The sequence below is a fragment of the Sapajus apella genome, unplaced genomic scaffold (genome assembly GCF_009761245.1).
Source record: "Sapajus apella isolate SASKATOON/1434 unplaced genomic scaffold, GSC_monkey_1.0 scaffold17, whole genome shotgun sequence".
NCBI lineage: Eukaryota > Metazoa > Chordata > Mammalia > Primates > Cebidae > Sapajus > Sapajus apella.
In genome coordinates, this window is record NW_022436957.1 from 11,830,199 (window position 1) to 11,856,423 (window position 26,225).

The window sequence follows — 26,225 nt, forward strand, 5'->3', positions numbered from 1 at the left end:
TTTTCTTTTTTTTTTGAGACAGAGCTTTGCTCTCATTGCCCATGCTGGAGTGCCATGGCGTGATCTCAGCTCACTGCAACCTCCACCTCCTGGGTTCAAGCCATTCTTTTGCCTCAGCCTCCCGAGTAGCTGGGATTACAGGTACCTGCCACCATGCCTGACTAATTTTTTGTATTTTTCAGTAGAGACCGAGTTTTACCATGTTGGTCAGGCTGGTCTCGAATTTGTGACCTCAGGTGATCCACCTGCTTCAGTCTCCCAAGTGCTGGGATTACAGGCGTGAGCCACTGCGCCCAGCCTGAACACTTTCTTGAATCTGAGAAACTCACTTCTTTGAGCTTGCTAAATAGTTTTTAATTTGGAATATTCTTAAAAGACAAAACATTCTGCCTTTTGGGTGAAGTAATAGTTTTAGAATGTGTTCCCAAATTGCATTGCCAATTCAAACCTGGCAATAGTTCAAGTAGGCTATAATAAACAGATGAAAAGGCTTGGAATCGTGTTTCCACTAAGGGCATGAGGCTGGGAGGGCTATAACTGGAGGCTATTTCAGAACAGCTGTATGTCTGGGAGTAAATCTGGGAATCCAAGGTGAAATGCAGATGCTATATTGGATAAATAGAGGCACTCATATATTTGGGCAGGGTGAGTACAACTACATCCATCTTCAACTTGAGAACAGTCTTTCTCTCTCTGTTAAGATTCTCCTGGTTGGCTCAATGTGTAGCTTAAGTAAGAAGAGACAGTGAAGGCCAGAGGTGGAGAAGTGGAGTGTGACTGGAAAGCAATTCAGATCTTTGAGATGACCAGGACAGTGGTGTGATGACAGAAGACTCAGTCAGATATTCTTCTTATTGAGACTATTCTGGTCTCTATAGCTGGTTGTTAAACCACCACACTACAAGGGCTTAAGGAATAACATTTTTTTTTTAATTTTAGTTTTTACTTTAAGTTCTGGAGTACAGGTGCAGGATATGCAGGTTTGTTATACAGGTAAACGTGTGCTATAGTGGTTTGCTGCACCTAAACCCATCACCTAGGTTGAGCCCAGCACGCATTAGCTATTTTTCCTAATGCTCTCCCTCCCCCCTACTCCACCTCTCAACAGGTCCCAGTGTGTGTTGTTTAATATGGGGGTTGACTGGGCTCAGCTAGGCAGTTTGTCCAGGGATTTCTCAGTCAGATAGTGGTTGAGGCTGGAACCATCTTGAAGGCTCCTTCACTCTTATGTCTGGTGCCTGGGTTGGGGAAAGCCAGACAGCCAGGGGCTGGAATAGATGGGGCTTCCTGAGCATCTCTTTCTCTATGTAGTCACTCCACCATGGCAGATACAGGGCTGTGTTAGGATATGTTTGAGTTGTTATAAAGAAATACCTGAGACTGGGTAACTTATTTTAAAAAGAGGTTTAATTGACTCATGATTCTGCAGACTGCAAGCATGACTCCTGCATCTAGTTCTGGTGGGGGCTTCGGGAAGCTTTCAACCCTGGTGGAAGGCAAAGGGAGAGCAGTCATGTCACATGGTGAGAGCCAGAGTGAGAGAGAGCCAGGAGGAGGCCCCAGATTTTTAAACAACCAGATCTCGTGTCAACTAACTGAGCAAGAACTCACTCATCACCAAGGGGATGGCACTAAGCCATTCATGAGTGATCGGCCCCACCGATCCAATGCCTCCCGTTAGACCTCACTTCCAACATTGGGATCACATTTAAACATGAGATTTGGAGGGGACCTACATCAAACCATAGCAAAGGCATCTGTACTTCTTACATGGTGCATGCCAGGCACGTACTATTTACCTTAGTGGCAAATATTATGTTCATTCAAAGGGATTCTGAGTTTAGAATTCCAAGCAAGCGGATTATAGGTAAACACATCATTCTCCTTATAGTAGATTATATAAGGCCGATCTGTGGGATAGGAGAGTGTGGGGCGTACAGATTGTGTGTGTGTGCGTGTGTGTGGGGGGGTGGGGTGCTAAGTAAACAATCTTATGATTCCAAGCATCCCTAGAAGCTCCTCTTGCTCCTGGCTGGAGAAAGGGAAATTCACAATGTCCTGTCTCTCCCCACCTCCAGCTTCTTACTTGTAATTTGAGATTTTCTGTGGCTATATATTGCCTATTGTCCTCCACAAGGAAGCATGTCTAACTACCAAGTTGCACAGTAATAATTGAGTATATCATAGAATAGGCTATGAATTTTCCTTGGTTCTAACAATGCCCAAGTGGCTCAGCCTTCAAAGCTTATGAATTTAGCTCAACTCAAACATAGGAGTGTATCTTGTTTTCTGTTAATTGGCTATAAAATAGGATTACTGTAAAAGTAAAACCATGCTGGGAATCAGTCAAGGACTCCTTGATCTAAATTTGGAGAATGAGGAAGGCTTTTTTTTCAAGACATATAGGAAGGGTAGGCATTTTCCCAGGGGACTTGAACATAGAGAGGCTAGAGTTTAACTGTATTGTGTACATACTACTTGTTTAACCTTTTTAAAAGCCAATGAAAAATTAATTTGTACATCCAGCACTAGAAGCTTGTTTTACTTACTTATCTTTAAAATGGTGTTTGTTTGGTTGTAAAAATACTTTGGATGCCTTTCTTCGAGCTTTTCTTGGTGGTAATTATTAAGTTGAGAGAAGTCAGGGCCTTAAGGTTTGAGAAGTGAAATTATTGATAATCTTCTTATTCAAGGAGTTTAAAGCTCATTTCAGAGTCATAAGTAAAGGAGAGATGACAACTCCAGTTTTATGAACTAAGGCACTGGCTTCAACCACTTAAGGAAATTAGCCTAAGCAGAGTTTCTAATTGTCTTGATCTAATTGTGTGAATTATTCCCGTTTTTTGCTTTTCTCATAAAAATAACAGGACACACATTTCTTGTAACGGATAATTCATTTTATTTATTTATTTATCTATTTATTTATTTTTATTATACTTTAAGTTCCAGGGTACATGTGCAGAACATGCAGGTTTGTTACATAGTTATACATGTGCCATGGTGGTTTGCTGCATCCATCACCCTGTCATCTATATCAGGTATTTCTCCTAATGCTATCCCTCCTCAGCCCCCCAGGGATAATTCATTTATTAAGAGCATCTTTAGTGCAATTTGGCCAAAGGTTCTATTCTGGGGAAGGTATTAAGATATCTCTTGGTTTATTCTGTTCTCTAGGCCTGGGATCTTCTTCCTGTTTTTTATCTCTATGACTTTCATGTGTCCTTGAAGACTCTACTGACGTCCTGATGGATATCTCCACTCCTCAAATTGAGTAAGTTGCCTTGTCTCAGTGAGCATAGGCCTGTTATGCACCCATTTCTTTATGGTTTTCATCACTTGAAATGAAAGCAAGCAATTCTCTGCTCAGATGTCTGTCTCCCCACTAGATGAGTTTTCTGAGGACAGTAACTTTTTTATTCAATAGCATACTTCCATACTCAAATAAAATTATGTATGCAAAGGAGAAACTGAACCCCAAATTGAAGGCAGATGCTATGCACTCAGTAATAAAGTGGGAATATGAACCATTTTGATGATCAAAGTATAGTTGACTCATGGTATCTGAGGGGGATTGTTTCTAGGACCCAGGTCTGATACCAAAATCCATGGATGCTCAAGTCCCACAGTTGGTCCTGTGGAACGGTGTATTTTCAAATTCTGTATTTTCTATCTGCATTTGGTTAAATCTGAAGATGTGGAACATACATATATGGAGGGCCAACTGTACAAAGTCTTGAATCCTGAAGAATAATTTGTTATGCATGTTGCAAATTGATCATTTGTGGACTAAATCTAATAACCATACTGGGATTTTGCAATGGTTCGGTTTTGTCATCTGAGATCCCTAGCTGATTGATAAATAATAATGTAGTATGGATCTATTGTGTAACAAGTAACTCAACACTTAGTGGCTTAAAACAACACAGATTTATGATCTCACAGTTTCTGTGGTTCAGGAAACTGAGTATGGCTTAGCTGGGTCTTCTGCTTTAGGGTCTCTTATGGACTGTAGATCTCAGATCAACTGAGAAGGATCCACTTCTGAGCTCACTCATGTGGTTGTTGGCAGGATTCAGTTCCTTGCAGGCTAGTGGACTGAGTCTTCAATGACTCGTGAGCTGTTGGCCGAAGGCCTCTCTTTGTTCATTGCCATGTGGGTCTCTCCATAGAATGTCTCACAACATGGCAGCTGCTTTCATCAAAGCAAGCAAGTGAAAGGCAAGAGAGAGCACCAACTAGAGAGCATGCCAACAAGACACAAATTGCACTGTTTTGTAACCTAATCTCAAAAGTGACATCCCATCACTTTTACCATATTCTATTGGTGACTAGGTCCAGCTGACACTTAAGGGGAGGGAATTACACAAAGGTGTGAATACCATGAGGTAGAGATCATTGGGAGTTATGTCAGAAGCTGGCTACAACAAATAATAAAAATTCAAGAAAAACCTAAAATGGATAACACAATATCTGACAGTGCAAAAATAAAACATACTACTGTGATTGAACTACTATCATAGGAGAGACAAGACAGTTTAAGCCCAAATTATTTAATTCCTCCTCCTCCTCCTCCTTCTCTTCTTCTTCTTCTTGCATTGGGATCTCACTCTGTCACACAGGCTAGAGTGCAGTGGCATGATCATAGCTCACTGCAGCCTTGACCTTCTGTAATCAAGCAATCCTGCCTCAGCCTCCTGAGTAGTTGGGACTACAGGAGTGAGCCACCATGCCTGGCTAATCTTTTATTTTCAATCCATAAGCATTCATTGACTATTTGGTACCAAGCATCACGATGCACTCAGGATACCCTAGAGAAGAATACAACTTTATTTGTGACTTTAAAAGTTTAGGAATTAGTGAAGAAAATAAGCATGGAAAAAAATAAGTTTGGAAAATTTCATAATGCAAGTATATTAATTGTTTTTGCAGTACAGTGGTAGAGTGCATGTCAGGAAATTTTACTTTGAGTTACTGAAACTTTTGTAGAAAATTGAGCAATGAGAAATAATTCCCTAAGCAGAGAGTGATGGGAGGAAAAAAGGAAGAAATGTTACTGATTGGGGATTTTTGAAATCAGGAGATGATTTTAACTGTCCCCAAGTCTCAATTTCAATGCCAAAGGGAAGCAGGGGGGTTCACGTTTCATACCAAGATGATATAGTCAAGACAATCTTTGGAAACTGCTCTTGTCTCCTTAAAGATTAGTTGGGTGAAGTGGGGTAGATTTTTCTGAATTCCATGACTGGTCTTTGATAACACTTTCAGTCATGCATATTTTATTGTTAGGATTGTAGCTGAAGCTCCTCTCCTCTTCTGTGGTATCTCTGTAACCCCAGGAACTTGCTCAGTTTCTGGTGGCTTCTAGCTACCCGAGGCTCCACCAGGCTGATCATGATGGGCATTGTTCCCACCAAACTCCCCTGGAGATATCTCCTTTGTCTTTTACCCATAAGAGTCTACTTAGCGTGTTTCCTCTTTGGAGAGGAGCACAGGAGGATATTCCCGTACTGGGGTGAGCATTCAGACAAGCAGAGAAAATGATCCTCTGCCGCCTTATTTTAAAACTAGAGTCTAAAGCGGCAGCAGGTATTATCCATAATGATGTGGGGAGTGGGGTGTGTGCTTGGCTGTGGATTATAATTGCATTATTTTTCTTTCAATTATCTTATATTTTTGCTTCCATTGTCACCTCAATTACAATTTCACAAATATACCTCCTTTTTTTTTATTACAGCAGCATATATTTATTTCTGGGTTTAATTGTTTTTGGCATCCTTCAATTTCACATTCTTCAAAATAATGACTATGGATGCCATTATCTAATGACTGATGAGTTCTCTACTCTGCCAAGTCATTGTCTCCTATTTAGGTTTGTGTTTTTTAAGTGTTAGGTTGTATAAAAAGCATTATGCATGCTAGGGAGAAACTGTAGTTCAGAGATCGTGACAGAGCTGACATTTCAATCCAAAGCCTGTGTCATTGCACCAAGCCAAGCAAAAGATCCAGTAGATGAAATAACTGTCTGGAATCTTGAGAAATCTGCAATGTCAGGAAGGCTTCCAGGTGGTGAGAGCTGGGAAAATGATCTTTTTTTTTTCCAATAAGGAGGAGCATTCTTTAAACCATAGGTTGATTTGCTTATTGTCAATCCGTGGAATAAGAAGATGGTTTGACTTTCTGATCCCCTATACTACCACTGCTCCTGGTTCATATCTCTAGTGAGAGAGAAGTTAAGCACTGAATAAGAAGACATCACTAATAGTTAAATAATCAAAGTGTCAGCAAAATGATAGTTTCCATTTTTTTTTTTAATTTTATTTTTTGAGACGGAGTTTTGCTCTTGTTACCCAGGCTGGAGTGCCATGGCATGATCTCAGTTCACCGCAACCTCCCCCTCCTGGGTTCAGGCAATTCTCCTGCCTCAGCCTCCTGAGTAGCTGGGATTACAGGCACACGCCACCATGCCCAGCTAATTTTTTGTATTTTTAGTAGAGACAGGGTTTCACCATGTTGACCAGGATGGTCTCGATCTCTTGACCTCGTGATCCACCCACCATGGCCTCCCAAAGTGCTGGGATTACAGGCGTGAGCCACCGTGCCCGGCCCCAAAATGATAGTTTCTTCATGTATTTCTGAAAGAATACAAAACAAAAAACACCATTACTACTCCTCTCTAAGGCATGTAACAACTCTCCTTTATGTGACTTTTGGAGTTTGTGTATTTATGACATGAGATCCAGCTTCCTCTCCAAAACCTAAGGGTCATAAAGACTCTCTTCCTTGTTGATGATAAGGCAGTTTTTGGATGACATCTTACTTTCCTTTTGAATATAAAATACATTCTTAAGTGTCAATGTTTGCAGGAATGAGGATGAATTATTCCTAGCCTCTGATTGGTAAAAATTTCCCTTCTTTTTATCTGGAATAAAGTTTTTATACATGACAAAGTCTGATTTTTAAATTCTGAGCTGCAATAGCAGCATGTATAAAATTACACTATAATTATGTCCTTATATATCTGTCTCTCCCACTAAATTGGGAACTCCCTGAGGGTTGAAGTTGTTTGTCATTCATTTATATATTGAAATGCATATAACAGTGCCTGCACCTAGGAAATTGCTAACAAATGCTTTTTCATATAAATTTATTTATTCATTGATTTACCCACCGTTCAGTCTCCCTGGGTTTTACTTTCCTTATTTTTTTATTAGAATAACAATATAAATAGCACCTGGAAAATTGTCAGAAACATAGTAGATACTCAATAAATGATATGACATTCCTTCTCCCTATTCAGAGATGTAACCCATCGCACCTGAAGAAGTATATGTTATTTAGAGTAGTTGAGTATTCTGGGACCACATGTGTGGTCCATTTAGACATGTGTATCAACTTCAAGTTTACCCTCCTATACATTCCTGTCCTTGGGCAGGGAACATAAGGAAAAGACTTCCTGGGATGTCCTGCTTTCTCTGTCTTACATGAACATCATTTGTGTATAGACTGCAAGCCTTGTTACTCTTGCTTGGTGAACATAGCTGTGAGTAACCCCTAACCTTCCAGACACGATTTGTTCTCATCCAAGTCCCTTTTTTACTTATCCTTGGTTAAACATCCTCTCTTCTAATTGTTGTACGTGCCCTTTTATGCATCTGAGTTCATCAAATGACTTATTCATTTTCCACTTTGATCAGGGAGGCTCAGAAATATTTAATGCTTACAAAATAGAAACATGATAAAATATCATGTCACAGATATAGTCAAATTAGTAGCTGTAATTTGAAATCTTATTAATGCATTAAAGTACTTCATTTTGACCCTGTCCATTTTTAAATGTCTAAACACATTAATGAAATATCTGTGAATTTTTAAAAATGGCTTTATATAAAAAAATCAGCATGCTGAGGGCCTAAATATTTAACTTGATTAAGGAATTCAGGCCCATAGTTCCTTGTCTGCAGTTCTGAAATTCCCCCAAAACTGACAAGCTAAAATTTTGTTTGTGATTTACTTGGTGACAAAATTTGAGCTGAATTGAAGAGAGGCTATTTATAGTCTCTCTTTATCCTACTTGTTGTGAATATTTCTGTTTCATGGAAAAATATCAATGTTTGATTACTGTGTACTGCCCCAGGCCTCACTGCAAATGTTGTTTAATACATAGCCTATGTTCTCTACAACCCTCCTAAAATCTGAAAAGTCTAGGTTTGGAAACATATTTAGTCCCAAGAGTTTCTTTAGGGGAAGAGATCATCCACCTGTAGTTACCAAACTTCACCCCTTAGGAGTTGGTATTGTATATAAACACTTGTGTGGAATTAAGTTCCATCATCTTTGATTATATTGGTTTCAAAGAATATTTGAAATTGTTCCTACCTAACAAAATATTTATGGATGAAATAATTTAAAATCTGGGATTTGCTCAAAATAATATGGGAGAGAAGAAGTGGTTCTCAAGAATTTTGAAGAGTTTCAGATTTTACCCTACTTGCCAGGCTTACAAGTTACTATGCCAGTTTTATGGATAGTGGCAAAAACACAAGGCTTTTGGGTTAGAGAAAAAGGACTTTATTATTCACAGAACAGCAAGCAGCATGAGTTTTATGTTCACATCAGATCCCTCTTGCTTTTCAAGTCTCATGAAGGCAATGCAAAGTGGCCCAGTTGGATATTGTGCAAGCAGTAGGTTTGCATCACAGCTGGGGAACCTTGAGCTTAGGGAACATGGATCTTTTATAATGGGAAGTTAGCAAGCCTTCATGACTTTGCTTTGAAGGGAGACATTATCTTTACCATATTGGTCAGTAAACAAATATGCCCTCTACTCTGAAAACAGATACTATCTTTGTCATCTAAGACTCTTTGCTATACAAACATCCTTGAAAAGAGTTTATAACAAAGTCAGTGAGCACCTGTGCTCACAAGACATGAGGAAACACAAGAGACCCATGGAGACTTGTCTCCCAGCAATCAGATGGTAGGGAGGACTACACGAAAAAAATTAGCTGTGACTTGATAATTATTAAAACTGTTTGATGGGTACATTGAAGTGTAGTCTACTTTTGTATATTTTTGATGTTTTCCATAGATAGCAAGTTTAAAAAAATAGCAGCTTTATACGTAAAGTGCTATGTGATACTATACATATGTATTAGGCCATTCTTGCATTGATATAAATAAATACCTGAAACTGGATAATTTGTAAGAAAATAGATTTAATTGGCTCACAGTTCTGCAGGTTGTACAAGCATGACACTGGCACTGCTTGGCTTCTGGGGAAGCCTCAGGGAGCTTTGACTGATGGTGGAAGGTGAAATATCATAAGACAAAAGCAGGAGCAAGAGAGAGAGTGAGGAGGGAGATGCCACACACTTACAAATGGCCAGATCTCATGTGAACTCAGAGTGAGAAATCATTTATCATGAAGGAGATGGCCCAAGCCATTCATGAGGAATCTGCCCCATGATCCAAACACCTACCACCAGGCCCCACCTCCAACACGAGATTTGGTGGAGACATTCTTTCAAACTATATTATTCTGTCCCAGGTCCCCCAAATCTCATGTCCTTCTCACACTGAGAAATACAATTATGCCTTCCCAACAGTTCCCCAAAGTCTTAATTCATTCCAGCACTGACTCAGAAGTTCAAAGTCCAAAGTCTCATTTGAGACAAGTCAAGTCCCTTCCACCTATGAGCCTGTAAAAATCAAAACAAGTTATTTACTCCCAAGATATAATGGGGATATTGGCATTGGTAAACATTCCCATTCCAAAAAGTAGAAATCAGCCAAAAGAAAGGGGCTACAGGGCCCACACAAATTTGAAACCCAGCAGGACAGCCATTAAATCATAAAGCTCCAAAATAATCTCCTTTGACTCCATAACCTGCATCTAGGGCACACTGTTGCAAGGGGTGGGCTCCCAAGGCCTTGGGCAGCTCCTCCTCTGTAGCTTTTTTTTTATGCTGAAGTTGCAAGCTGCTGGGGGCTCTACCATTCCAGGGTCTGGAGGCCAGTGGCTCACTTCCCACAGTTCCCTAGGCAGTGCCCCACTGGGGACTCTGTGGGGGTTCTAAACCCACATTTCCCCTTGGTACTGCCCTAGTAGAGGTTCTCTGTGAGGGTTCCTGTGAGGGTTCTCTGTGAAGAATCTGCCCCACGATCCAAACACCTCCTACCAGGCCCCACCTCCAACATTGGAGATTACAATTCAACATGAAATTTGGATGAGGACAAATATCCAAACCATATCACCATTTAAATCACAATAAAAAATACCCAGTGAGATGGCATTAATTCCTCACCATCTCACATCTCCACCTCACTGAACAAATGTCTGAGATCTATTCAGTAAATGTTCTTGGAGGCTGGTTTGCTAGAGTATTGACAAATTCATTATGATTAATTCAAATATCTACAGGTTGAATAAAACTAACTGTGAAAGTCAGGAACATTGGAGAATGGTAGAAAATGACTCTTCAGTTTCTAATTTTTTGAGATCATATGTATATAAGTGAGAGAAGCAAAGGAGACTTAATTTTTGTGCACGGCCTTTTATTCACATGAATAGTAGTCAAAATGTGAAAAAAGGAAATCTTGAAAATAATGCTAATGTGTTTTCAGCAAATATATGTCTTTAGAATATATATGCTTTAGTAAAACATAAATACATTCCTGTTCTAAAAACAGGTGTCTAGACTAAAAAGTGAATGTCTTATTCCTCACAGAGCAAGCACTACCCCCTCTCCAATTTCCCATTTGCCTCCAGAGAAGTAATTGCTGTTAACAGTTTGGTGTATACTCTTCCAGGCTAGTTTCTATAAATTTACATATATTAATATGTAAAAGGACAAATATAGTTTTTAAAGCATAAATGGTATTCTTCTGTGCATGCTTTTATATATCCTACTTTTTTCATTTAAAAGTTTCTTGGAGATATTTCAAGTTTGGTATATATGAAACTGTTCCCACTTTAAAATTTGTTGCATAGAATTTATAGAATGTATGTATCATATTTGAAATATCCAATCTAAGCTCATCTTGCACCACTGCTAAGAATTTTTCATAGTTATTATGAACACATATCACAACTGCCTTCTGTACCAAATAAGCTTCATGGACCAGTTCCTGCCCACCTGGATCTATAATCTAAGACAACTTTGACACAAACATATATTGAGAATACATTTTCTTTATGTGTCAAGAATCTTGACACTATTTTTTTTTTATTATGAGGCTTATCTTAAATTCTCTTGCTAAATTGTATGAGAAAGAAGCTTAAAGAGGAATAGGATATTTACATAGTCTCAGAGTATCTCCTCACCAGTTACTTATTAGTAATGAAAGGAAAATCTATACGGTGAAGAAACTAAACTTTAACCAAATGACCAAATTAGCATCACCAATAAGACCAAATGGGCATCACATGCCTCAGGCTTTGAAACCTTGGGAAAGATACAACATCACTACGTGGTATTCTTGCTAGATATGCATAAATCACCTATACACTTTAAAATAATGAGTGAAATATAAATATTGATGAAAGAGGCTTAGGAACTGTTTCAGATTAAAGGACACTAAATATACATGGCAACTAAATGTAATGTGTGATTCTGGAATGGATCCGGTACTAGAAAATAATTGCTATAAAGTGCATTGTTGGAATAACCAATAAGATTGGAATATGGACTATAGATTTGATAAAAATACTGTATCAATGCTAAATTTTTTAATTGCAATAACTGCAGTGTGGTCATGCAAGATTATATGTTGAAAATATTTTAGGCTATGTTAGGAAATAGAGAAAATACACACTGAAGGATTAAGGAGTAAGTGAATATGAATATGTCTGCACATGGTTCAGGAAAAAGTATGTGTCTCTCTGTGTGAATGTGTGTGTGGAGAGAGAGAGAGGGACTATAACATGAATGTGGCAGATTATTTAAAATGAGTGACTATGGACATGGATAAGAGGTACAAGTAAATTCTTTTTACTATTTTTACAACTTTTCTCTAAAATTTAAATTATTTCAAATTAAAACATTGAAGTACATGTCTTGGTTTCAAGAGTGTAAAGAGACCTGCAGTGGATAAGTCATGCACTGAAGTGCAGTCAAGGGATGGACATGGAGCCTAGTTCAACCTCTTGTCTTCCTGGGGTGAGCGCTGGTTACAGGACTTTAAGGAATGGTTCTTTTTCAATAGGTTTTCCAGAGGTATTTTATGTGTCTCACAATTAGGAACTGCCAAAACACTTCAGTTTCAGAAATGCAAACAGTTGAGTAGCTGTTAATTTACAGAGCAGGAGAAAAACTTGTATTTTAAATGGCAAGTTATTGTTTTAATAAAACATTGTCTTGCATCAATCTGTTGTACTAATTCTCCTTTTCCTGGGGCTTTTCACTAAGTTGTGCCTATGCAGATAATGTTGCCCCCACTTTTAATTCTTTACTTTTTGTAATGCCGATGGAGTTTGTGAACAATGGCTCAAGTGAGCATAGCTTAAGTTTAGAGGAACATAAAAACATAGAAATTATTTTAAAAGATCTACAATGTCTCTTGCTTATCTATCTCTGAATTGCTCCAGGGAACTGGCAATAGCAATTATTTTAACAGCTTTATTGAGCTATAATTCACATACATACATTTTACCTATTTAAGGTGTACAATTCAATAGTTTTTATTATATTCCCAGAGATGCAACTACCCCCACAATCTAATTATAGAACATTTTCATTACCACCCAAAGAAATCTTGTATCCATTAACAGTCATTCTTCATCTGCTGCTACCCCTTGCCCTAGGCAACCACTAACCTATTTTCTGTATCTCTGGATTAGCCCATTCTGGACATTTCATATAAACTGAATTACATAATGTATGGTCCTTTATATCTGGCTTCTTTCGTTTAGCACGATGTTTTCAAGGTTAATTCAAGTTGTAGCATGTAGCAAGTCTTCATTTCTTTTTATTGTCAAATAATAGTTCATCATGTGGATATATCATGTGCTGCTTATTCATTTAGATAATGAAAATTACAGTTCTTTCCACTTTTTGGTAATTATGAATAATGCTGCTGTGAACATTGTGTGGCTGTGTTTTACTTTTCCTTGCATATATATCTAGGAGTGGAATTGCTGGATCATGTGATAACTCTTTGTTTAATATCTTGAGGAACTGCCAGACTGTTTTCTACCATGGCTGCATCATTTCACATTCCCACTAGCAATGTTTTACAAGGCTTTCAATTTCTCCACTTGTTATTGTCTCTCTTTTTTATTATAACCATCCTATCAAGTGTAAAGTGGAACGTCATTGTGATTTGGGTTTGTATTTCCCTAATGACTAATGATGTTGAGCATCTTTTCATATGCTTATCAGCCATTTTTAGATCTTCTTTAGAGAAACATCTATTTAGGTCCTTTGCCAATTTTTAATTGGATTATTTATCTTTTTATAAGTGAGTTGTAAGACTTTATATATTCTACATACAAGTTCCTTATTGGATATATAATTGGCAATATAAATTTATACAGGTTGGCCATCATTTGGATGCTTTTCTTCACTTAAAAATTTATTGGATATATTTCAATTTCAGTACATATGGTCCAGTCTCAATTTTTAAAGGACTGTTTCAAAAAGTACAGATACTACCCTACTTATGATGGGGTTATATCCTGTAAAACCTATCAGAAGTTGAAAATATGGAAAATGCATTTAATACAACTAACCTACTGAACATAGTAGCCTACTTTTCGCCTAACTTAAACGTGCTCAAAATGCTTACATTAGCCTACAGTTGGGCAAAGTCATCTGGCAACAAAATACACTGTAGAGTATCAGTTGTTTACCAGTGATTGTGATCACCTGGTTGAGTGGGAGCTATGGCTTGCTGCCACTGCCAGCCATCTTAAGAGAGTATGATTAGTCCAGGAAAACATCAAAATTCAAAATTTGAAGTATAATTTCTACTGAATGTCTATCACACCATTGTAAAATTGAAAAATTGTGAGTCAAACCGTTGTTAAGTTAGGAATCATCTGTATTTTATAGAATGTGTGTGCCATGTTTGAAATATCCCCTAGTAATTGCCCCTTGAATGAGGGCTTCTGTTTGTATATTCTTATAGGACATATTCTGAACCATACTCTTATCTCTTCCACATTTTGAGGGTATTAGTTGAATCCACCCTACTAGATTCATGCTAAGATCGAGGACCATGTACTCGGCATCTCTTTGAATGTGTGTGGTGTTTTCTCACCAGGGTATTTAGCATATACCACTCTGATGTTTGCTAAATTTAGAGTAGATGATTCTCATTGGCTCTTTGCAAACTCTTATGATATGGTTTGGCTGTGTCCCCATCCAAATCTCATCTTGAATTCCCACATATTGTGGGAGGGACTTGGTGGCAGGCAATTGAATCATGGGGGCAGGTCTTTCCCGTGCTGTTCTCGTGACAGTGAATAAGTCTCACGAGATCTGATGGTTTTAAAAACGGGAGTCTCCCTGCACAAGCTCTCTTCTCTTGTCTCCCACCATGTGAGACATACCTTTCACTTTCTGCCATAGTTGTGAGGCCTCTCCAGCCACGTGAAACTGTAAGTCCATTAAATCTATTTCTTTTGTAAATTGCCCAGTCTCAGGTATGTCTTTATCAATAGCATGAAAACGGATTAATACATCTTAAAGTAGAATACTTTTCCTCTTTGGGTTTTGTGTTACAATTATGAAATGCATTATCTTACAGCAGAAACAGACCCCATGGGTTCTCTAGTCCAGTGGAACACAAAGTGTGGTCCACAGACTGGTGCCAGATTATTATAACCTCTTATTGGCCATGCTGATTGAGTAGAGACATGGAGAATTAAGTGTTTAGAAACTTTTATTGTATTTGATATTACCGTGATAGCCAAATACATGATTTTTATATCATACAAAAATATCAGATCATAAATTCTAAAAAGTCCTTCACCAAAGACAGTTCAGGAGTACTTCTATAGTGCAATGTGTGACCACAGCAAAAGTCCCTTCTGCAGCCAACCAAGTAGAATTTACTTAATCAATTTAGCTTATTAATTCAAGCAAGATTTATTCAGCTCCTACAACATGTACTATACTATTTATGCTTGCAGGCCCATTTCTTGGTTTTTCACTTCCTAGATGTGTGGATATGAAGAGGGTTTCTCTGGGCCACAGTTTCCCACTCTATAAAATGGGTAAATAAGAGTACTTAGGCTCATAGAGTTGCTTTGAGGAATAAATAAATAAACCTATATTAAGTACTAGAACAGTCCCTGGTACAAGATAATCAATAAATGATATAGAAGTTGACAATGATGCTAATGATAGAGATAGGGATGCTGTGTATTGTGGGTAAAATTACATAAAGGCACAGCCTTTGCTATCCAGTAGCTAATGGGGGAGTATAGACAAAGAGACAATTTCAGTACAGCAAGTGCTGGGACAGAGTGAGAACATAGGGTGTCCAGTTTTGTCGTAGAGGATATATTAGTTAGTGTGAAGTTAAGTTGCTGTAACAGAGACCTCAAATACGGTGACATAAAGACTATAGAAGTGTATTTCTCTTTTACCTAATATTTCCGCAGTGAGTAGTTATGTTAGTAATGTACACTGACTCCAATAACAAACAATTCCCAAATCCGAGAGAAATGAAGACAATAAAATGCTTATTTCTTGATCACATCATGGTCTCATCAAGTGATTAGATAAGTGTCCTTCCTCCTGGTCATTTAAGAACCCAGGCTCTCTGGCTCTTTTTGGGTGACATGTGTCTACAAAGTAGGGAGAATGAATGGACTTTGAGGGATGACTAATTGCTGCCACAGGGATCCATTAATGGTATAATATAGCTGGAGGCCATAACATGGGGAAATGGGGATGTGGGAATGACAAGAGAGAAGGCTGTACAGGCATGGAGAGAACAGATCGTAAAAGACCTTGAATGCCAAGTTAAGCAGGCTGGACATATATAAATTATACAGGAATGGGGATAGGAATACAGTCTGGTTTTTTTTTTTTTTTTTTTTTTTTTTTTTTTTTTTTTAAGTTTTCAAAAGGCACTCCGGCTGTAATATAGAGAGAATTTTGGAGAGAAACAAGAAGGTACCAGTTAGAATCAAATCTATTACCTTAATCCAGGCAGAAATTGATGGCCTGAATCAAGGTAGTATCTGATAGAGAAAATTAGATTGATCTGAAGGGAATATCTTCAGGACTTGCAGACTAACGGACTAAGAAGAACTGGTAAGAATGAGGGTGAGGACCATAATGACATCCTGCCAACAATTCTCTGACATGGGAAACCTAAGGAGGAGGGTATGGGAGATGGGCCAAAGTGGGGGATTATAAATCAGGGTTTGGCTTCATTGAGTTTCAGGTTACTTGGGGGTTTCCCAATGAAGCTCTCCAGTTGGTCTTTGGTGAAAGACACATGGATTTCAGAAGACAGAGGTTTATACTAGAAGTAAGGTCTCACAGTGTACAAATGGCAGTTAGAGCAATGGGAGTCACTAAAAGGACACCATGTAGAAAAGATACCACATAGAATGAGAATAGAGTAGACCCAAGACAGAGGCTGGTGGAGCATTAGTGTGTATCTTACAAAAGAGAGATCACAAAGGAGGCTTGAAGAGTGGCCAGAGGAATCAGAGAGGTATCAAGAGACTGTGATATCAGAGAAACCAAGGAAAGACATGATTTCAAAAAAGGACAGTCCAGTGAACAGTGTCATGTAAGAGAAACTGCAAAGAGCATCACTAGACTTATCCACAGTGACTTTATAAAGACCCGTGTGTGTGTGTCTTGGTGGGAACAGAAGCCAGACTGGGTGGAGTGATAGGAGGGTGAAGGCTATGGAGGGCAGATAATGAGTGCACAACACTCTTTCAGAAAGTCAGGCTTCAAAGAGGATGAGAGAAAGAGCCAGTAGCTTGGTGGAATATGAGGCTGAGGAATTTTGCTTTATGTACATTATGGGAGAAAACTATGCATGATTGCCAACTAGAGAATGAGGTTGGGTGGAGATAAAGGTGAGAATGGGTATAAGGAATGGAGGTGGGAAAGGAATCAAGAGCATCATGGATGCGATTAGCCTTGAATATGAGTTCGCTTCCCCATGAGTCATTTCCTTTGTGGATGACTAAACATTAGAACTATATTTCTTATACTGAGGGGAAACATATTTCCTTGTAACTCTCATCTATTAGTCTTATTTCTGCTTCCTCAGCTCTTACATAGTTGCAGTCCTGTTTCCTCTTCAGTTTATTCTATAAACATCCATAGTGTTCCTTCAAACATTTTTCATATGATTTGATCTCAAGCTTTCATTTGAACAATGTTCAGCTTATGTCAAGCCCAGAACTGCCAAAAAATTTTCCAGATGTGGTGTGCATATGCAGCACCAAGCCTACTGTTTATGTTTTCTTTCTTAATCTGAATATTAATATATTTAGTGTTGTAGAATAATTGCAACAATGAGCAATTTTTTTCCTAAAAATGTCACACTACACAAACATTTATTATGTGCCTCTAAATAATTGAGACCTCCAAGTCTTTTTTCCAGAAACTGCTTTTAAACCAGATCTTCCATGTTAAAAGCTTAGTATAGGTCTCAAGTTTCTCTCTGCTAGTTTTGACTTATTCCAAGCTGTCACCCTATTGGATAGGATATGGACTCTGACATCCAATATATTTTACTCTTTCCCAGTCAGTACTACCAACTTCAACATTGACAGTGCTATTGTGGGAGGCAGAATTCTAAGATGATGCCCATGATTATCACCCCCCAGTATCCACACTGTGATATAGTTCTTTCTCCTTGAGTGGTGGTGGAATCTGGGACTTGCTTCCAGATAATAAAGTATGGCAAACATGAAGGGATTTTGCAGATGTAATGAAGGTCCCTAAGCAGTTGTCTTTGAGCTAATCAAAAGGGAGATTATCCTGGGTGGGCTTGACCTACCCAGAGGAGCCCTTTAGAAAAGGGTCCAGACCTTCTGAAAGAAGAGACCTGAAGCAGGATGTCTCTCCTGATGATTTTGAAGAAGCAAACAACTATACAGTAAACAACCTATGGAATGAGCACCCTCTAGGTTGAGAGCATCAGTTCTCCAATTGCAATGAAGTAAATTCTGCCAACAAACTGAATGAGCTTGGAAGACGTCCTTGAGTCTCATATGAGACCACTGTTCCTATCTTGATTGCAGACGACCCAGCTAAAGCCCCACAAAACAGTGAGATAATAAATGTATGCTGTTCTAAGCACTAAATTTGTTTTTAATTTGTTATGCATGATAGGAAATGAATGTACTTGTTTTCAGCATTACCGTCCATGTTTTGGGTAAGAGAGTTGGACTGCACAGGAAGAGAGCACCATCTATTTGAGAGTCCTTCCTCCATTTCTCACCTGTGGCTTCCATAGCATCCCTGATGCTCTTTTCCCGCACACGCTAATGAACTTTGCTCGGTGAGAGGTAGAAAACATCACTTTACTGTACCATATATTAGCTTCTGCGCCAGAAAAAAATAGAGGACATACTGAAAACCAGTTATGTTCATATTGTATACTACTCTGGTACTTATTAACTGTTCTGCTGATTCATTCTTTGACAAAGCATCTGACTCATGCATTAGCAAACCGTCCCTGTCACTGTGAGAGACCCATTTGCCTCAAAATAGAGATCGTCTGTTAATATTCTGGGCACACTTGAGAGTCTTGACTAAGAGGCCAACCTGCCCTCTCATTAGTACTTTGTGGGTGTCAAGGCTTTCAGTAAGATTCCACTTCCTTTAATGTGGTCACCTTGGCATGTTTTCTGAATGAGCTTAGTGGCTTAGGAAGGATTGGTTTTTCCAAATACTAGGCAAGAATGCAGAAAGTAATTGGATTTGGTATACTTTGTAGCATTTCATTGGATTGCTTTGAGAAGAGCTCTTAAAGAAAGGCTTCATTTAAATCAGAACAAAGAGGGAGATTCAGCTGGAGGCACTGATAAGCTTCTTTGGGATTCTATGCCTAATGCTGCATGTCTACACCAGGCTTCCATGTAGACAGATATTATGACATTAATGTGTATAAACTCCACAGTGCTGAGGGAGGTAGGAAAGATGGTCACCCCACCCCATTTAAGAAAGTTTGCAGAAATGTAGTGAGAATCCAGGAGGCTGAATGGATCTTATGTTGCTTCATGAATAAATGAGTAGAAAACTTCAATTTTGGGGTGATTTTGTATCTCAGAGATGCTTTCAGGCAATAGCTCTGGACCCGGCATAAGCAGGCTATCTGATCCTCAGCACTACTGACATTTAGGGCCAAGTAATTCTTTTTGTTTTTTGTTCATTTGTTTTTTGAGATAGGGTCTTGCTCTGTCACCCAGGCTAGAGTGTAGTGGTATGATCATAGCTCACTGCAACCTCGAACTCCTGGGCTCAAGCAATCTTCTCACCTCAGCTTCCCCAGTAGCTGGGACTACAGGTATGTGGCACCATGCGCAGCTAAGTTTTTCTATTTTTGTAGAGACAGGGTCTCACTATATTGGCCAGGCTGGTGTCGAACTCCCAGACTCAAGTGATCCTCTCACAGTGGCCTCTCAAAATGTTGGGATTACTGGTGTGAGCCACCACACCTGGCCCATTTAGTATAAATTTCAAGAAGTGAGTTAATTACCAGATCAAAAGAGCAGAATAAATTTAACACTCCTGTTTCATATTGTCCAAATACTCCTCAAAAAAGTTGTATCAGTATTCACTCACAACAGTGTATGCTGTTTAGTATTCACAATTAATATTCAATGACACTGCATATTTTTTTCAGTGTCAGGAATATATTTTAAAAATTATCGGCCGGGTGAGGTGGCTCACGCCTGTAATCCCAGCACTTTGGGAGGCCGAGGTGGGTGGATCACGAGGTCAAGAGATTGAGACCATCCTGGTCAACATGGTGAAACCCCATCTCTACTAAAACTACAAAAAATTAGCTGGGCATGGTGGCGCGTGCCTGTAATCCCAGCTACTCAGGAGGCTGAGGCAGGAGAATTGCCTGAACCCAGGAGGCAGAGGTTGCGGTGAGCCGAGATCGCGCCATTGCACTCCAGCCTGGGTAACAAGAGCGAAATTCTGTCTAAAAAAAAAAAAAAAAAAAAAAAAAATTATCACTAATTATAATCTTTTCAATTTTTTATTTCTTATTTGAATATGAGTTTGTCTAATGACTAGGGAATTCACATTTACTACTACCAAAATTAAAAACTAGTCACATTGAAAACCCAAAGAAAAGTGAACAAATATGGTTTTCCTTTCTGAGTTTTTACTGCTTTCTTAAAACCTACTGTCCTGCTGTGACCATCCCTACAATTTCCAATCTAATTCCAACCTTTTTATAGGAGAGATGTGATCAAGAGCATGTTTGTTCAAGAGTTCCTACTACACACACAAAAAAAACAGAGGATTGAATTGTCATTGAGCCAATTTGTTTTTGTCAATAATTGGGAAGAGCCTCAGATATCAACAAATCAAATACTTAGAAGGCTGCTGAAAAATTGAAAAGCAAGATCTAAAATGTCATGAATTTGTCCATGGATGTTCAGTTAATTATTCACTATAAGAGGTAAATTTCAATTCATCAAACACTATCTGTATTTATGGTTCTCAAGGAGGGTGAAGCACCAGCTTCTAATTAAGGCAGCTAGCCTGGCTAAGCTAACAAAATGGAGGTAAGAGGTTAAAGCCATTTACAGAACTTAGTTTCCTGCTGTTCATTCCGAGTTGCCCAAGCATCCTGGTAGTAATGAAATTATCTTCAGGTGGAAGACCAAGACCTGGGAGAGAAATTGAGCACAGAAAATCAATACTAAGTTTTAGTGGTTCCTGACCAGAACATTAAGCTCCTTTTTATAGCTTAGAAACAAACAGATCCAAGTGATTCGGTCCCTTCTCCCTGGTTGGTGGGCAACCTCACAAACAATATTAGATTTTGGTTTCTTTAGAAACTATACAAATCACTCAAGTCTGAGAGGTTATTTTTTTCAATGGTATAAATACTGACAAGATTTTCATCTTTAATTGGGTTGGCATTTTAATTACTATTAACTTTGTTCATGAAAACGAAGATGAAAGTAATTAGGCTGCAGCCTTTTGAGAGGATAACACTTGTCAATAATATCAGAGAATGTTGGCAGTGAGGAAGGTCAGAAATGATCCTCTGATCTTTTCTCACAGGGTGTGCTATGAATTTCATGTTGTTAAGTATGTTAGTAAAAGAAAAATGAATGTAGTCCAGTTGGAAAAGGTTTTCTTTCAATCTTGTAAGTAGATTATCTAGATCGTTTTTGCTTCTTCAAAACTGCTGAAGATCAGTTTTATAATTTATATATATCTATACATTAGTTGCATTGATATGTATGTATATATTTATTTGTATTCACATTATTCTAGGGCATAGGTTGATAAACTATGGACTGAGAGCCAAATGCAGCCTGCCACCTGTTTTTTTTTTTCTTTTGAGACTGTGTTGTGCTCTACTGTCCAGACTGGAGTGCAATGGTGTGATCTCGGCTCACTGTAACCTCCACCTCCGGGGTTCAAGTGATTCTCGTGCCTCAGCCTCCCAAGTAGATGGGATTACAGGCATGTTCTACTGCACCCAGCTAATTTTTGTATTTTTAGTAGAGATAGGGTTTCACCATGATGGTCAGGCTGGTCTCAAACTCCTGACCTCAAGTGATCTGCCCACCTTGGCCTCCCAAAGTGCTGGGATTATAAGCATGAGCCACCGCGCCCAGCCCTGTTTTTGAAAATAGTTTTGTTGGAACAAGGCCATGGCTATTGTTCATGTATTGTCTGTGCCTGATTTTATGCTACAATGACAGAGTTGAATAATTTTGACAGGGACTATATGGCCCTTTATAGAAAAAGGTTTACATATTGGCACGTATTTGAATCAGAAGAGAATAAGTATTCATATAAATATATCTATTTAAGAATATGGAAGGCCATTGTTGACATGGAGGAAATAACATGTAGAAGCATGAGAAGAGAAGCTCAGAATGTTATTAGAGGCCTCTAACAAAGAGTTGAAAACTGATACCAAATCATCAACTGGGAATTAATGAAAACTTTACCAAAAAGCCTATGAACATGCATATACAGTTGGCCTTCTGTATTTGTGGACTCTCCATCCACAGATTCAAGCAAAATATTGTTTAAAGAAAACCAATAAAAATAATAAAATTATAAATAATACAAATAAAAACCCAACATAGTATTGTTATACCTAGACAGGCATGAGCGGGGGCAGGAGAGGGCTCTTGCCCCCACCCACTAGAAATGTAGGGTGATGGTTTGGCAATTATTGCATTGCCTCTCTAAAAATGATAATTTGGCAGCTAAGGAGAGACAATCTCCTGATGGTCCATACCTGTTAACATTAAGTGTTAATTGAAAGCAGGCCCTCAGGAGAAACAGCTTCTTGGTCATGCCTGTTGTGACAAAGTGGCAAAGTATGACGTTCCAAGGAAACATGGCACCAGAAAAAGGAAGAAAGCCTTATATAGGCATGCATATAATGCCCTCAACACACTGCACATGCTCAATTACCAAGGGTAAGGAGACCACTGTGCACGCTGAAAGCCCACCCTAAGGGAAGAATCATGGGAAAGAGGTGAGCCTATAAAGTCACAGGGTCAAGGTTAAAGGGGTCTCTTTTTGCTCTCTTTTTCTCTCCTTGACCTGAAGGTACCTACTTGGGTCTCTTCCAAGCAAATTTTCCTTTCTTTTCTGTTCTAAAGCTTTTTAAATAAACTTCCATTCCTGCTCTGGAACTTGCCTGAGTCTCTTTCTCTGCTTTATGTCCCTCAGTTGAATTGTTTCTTCTGAGGAGGCAAAGGTTGAAGTTGCTGTGGACTTATACAGATTCACTGCCAGTAACTCCGGATAACTCATATCTCTGCTACCATAGCTATTTTTTTTTTTTTTTGGTAGTTTATTGAATCTGTAAATGACTATGGATAACATGGCACTTTAACAATATTTATTTAAATCCATAAATATAAAATATTTTAAAACTCACTTGCGTCTTCTCTAATTTCTGCTATTGAAATCTTATACCTTTTATTATAAATATTTTTTTTGGCCGGGTGCAGTGGCTGACACCTGCAATCATAGCACTTTGGGAGGCCGAAGCAGGCAGAACAACTGAGGTCAGGAGTTCGTGAACTTACGAGTAAGGAAAATACCATAGCTATTTACATAGCCTTTACATTGTACTATATATTATAAATAATCTATAGATTACTTATAAACTATTATAGAGATTAAATTGTAAAGAGATTACTTATACTCTCTATAATTTAAAATATATGGGACTATGTGCATATGCATATACTATGCCATTATATATAAGGGACTTGAGTGTCCTTGGATTTTGGTATCCACAGGGGTTCTGAAACCTATCTCCCATGGATATCAAGGGGCAACTATATTGAAACAAGCCCAATTGTCCCATAGAACTGATGTTTATGGTCTTTTAAAATAAACATAAACATTGACCCTCCTGACCTTAAAGCTTGAAACTTATAGTTGTCTTATATGAGTTCCTTCCTCAGGAAACCGACTCTCAGACCTTCCAGACAGTAAGTATCAAGGAACTGAAACTCACCAGATCACTGCATCCAGACAATGAGATACCAGACCTCTCATTTGTCATGATTACTTCCTTACCCCTCCTTAATTCCTGTTTTCCCCTCATGTAGCTGCATTCCTTCTCCACTATATAAACCCTCAATTCTAGTCAGCTGGGGAGATGGACTTGAGACTCATCTACCACCTCCTTGGTGGCAGCACCTGAATAAAGCCTTTCTTCCCTGGCAATATTCATTGTCTCAGTGACTGGCTTTCTGTGCAGCAAGTAACAGGACCTAGACCAAACATCTGGCATTTCAGTAACAGTATTAGGGATTCAATGCAATTCAATTAACGACATTAAATAAATAATATTGTGTGGCAGGCATTGTGCCAAGCCATGAAGGTTACAAGATGAATGGCTCATGGGCCTACCGCATGAAGAACTAGGAAGTATTTTTGTAGGATTTCATTCTCCAGAGCTGTAGTTGGCTAGAGCACCGATCAGCTACACCATTGAACTGGTACATTGTACAAAAGCAGAAAAACGGATCAAAATTGAATACCTCATCTTTCCCCTCAAACCCACTTTTCTGAATGTATTCTCAGTTTTGGGAGAGACATCACCACTAGCTGGCCAACTTGGTTGTCAACTTGTCTGCTTTCTCTTTCCTATGCTAAAATTTGCTTTTCACTTTGCCTCACCTGGCTCCTTGGGGTACTTCCTCAAGAGGTCTCAGAAGATCCTGTGACCCATCTCTTTTAGTTTCCACGCCAGCAGTAGTCTGAGTTATATATCTGCCACGTATGCTCCCATAGATCCTGATGCATACTTCTCATAACAGGGTCCTTACTGTTACTACCATGTTAAACTATTAACTGTGTTAATAGTTTCTTTACATGTTAGTGAGACAGCCAGGTGTAAAAGCGTCTCCAGAGAAACTCCGAACAGCCTGTACACTGGGAAGAACGCGCACTGGGGTGGAGCCACAGAAGTTTGCAGGGAGGAGCCTGGCCCCTCCTCTTCCTGGGTGGAGCCTGGGATTCAATCTGAGAGGCAGGAAGCATACTAGCAGGACTCTGACTTTGCGGAGGGTCCCTGTTTCCCTTTTTTACACTTCTTGACCAGTAAATTCCATTTTTTCTCACCCTTCAAAATGTCTGCGAGCCTAATCTGTCATGGCCGTGTGACAAGAACCCAGCTCTTAGCTGAACTAAGGAAAAAGTCTTGCAACAGGCGGAGGCCGTTTGCACATCATGTAAAACTAGAAAGTGGTAGTGTTTGTATGGAATGTGGTAAATGGACGTGGCCAAGGGTAGTGAACCCAGGTTTTCAGCTGCCTCACCGTCAGTGCATATGTGAGTATATACATATTTGCTTATTAATTAATTAATTCCACTAATACTTATTAAGAATTCTTTCTACTGGACATTTATATGTGCTGGGGATATAGCATTGAAAAAGGCAGGCAAAGTTTGTGTCCTCATAGAATTTGCATTTCAGGAGTTTGAGTTTGCAGTGAGCTATGATGTCGCCACTGCACTCCATCCTGGGCAACAGAACGAGACCCTGTTTCTAAAAAGAAAAAGAGAAATAAATGGAGACCAGTTATCTACTTTAAACTCTCATTGGAGCAATTAAACTTTTATTCGTGTCAGAAAATATCATAAAGAGGTAAACTCTTCTTAGCTGTCACATGTTTATTAAAGAATTTAAATAATATTATGCATAAATTCTTAAATAAATGTAAAAAATTTTTTGTGCCACCTGGCCATTATTTTATGAAATAAAACTGTCTAAAGAAAATGTTGGTCCTTAGATTTTTTTTTTTTTTTTTTTTTTGAGACGGAGTTTCACTCCTGTTACCCAGGCTGGAGTGCAATGGCGCGATCTCGGCTCACCGCAACCTCCGCCTCCTGGGTTCAGGCAATTCTCCTGCCTCAGCCTCCTGAGTAGCTGGGATTACAGGCTCGCGCCACCATGCCCAGCTAATTTTTTGTATTTTTAGTAGAGACGGGGTTTCACCATGTTGACCAGGATGGTCTCGATCTCTTGACCTCGTGATCCACCCGCCTCAGCCTCCCAAAGTGCTGGGATTACAGGCTTGAGCCACCGCGCCCGGCCGGTCCTTAGATTTTTTAAAAAAATTTTACCTGCTATCACGGGTGAAGAAGTGAAGACCCAGAGAAGGGCTCAGAGGCTTATACTAGGTCATAGTCAGTATATGCCAAAACAGGTGGTAGAATCCCCTTCTGTGTTTTCTTTACAAGTTCAGGTATAAATCACCTTGCCTTTTATGAAAGGCACTATTTTATTTTTGTATCTATTTAAAATAAAGTTTGAAGCTCAGCATGAGAAATTAAGTCTTGGGAATAGTTTTAAAGTAGTGACTTAATACCTTAAAAAGTTCTCCGTCGGCCGGGCGCGGTGGCTCACGCCTGTAATCCCAGCACTTTGGGAGGCCGAGGCGGGTGGATCACGAGGTCAAGAGATCGAGACCATCCTGGTCAACATGGTGAAACCCCGCCTCTACTAAAAATACAAAAAATTAGCTGGGCATGGTGGCGCGTGCCTGTAATCCCAGCTAC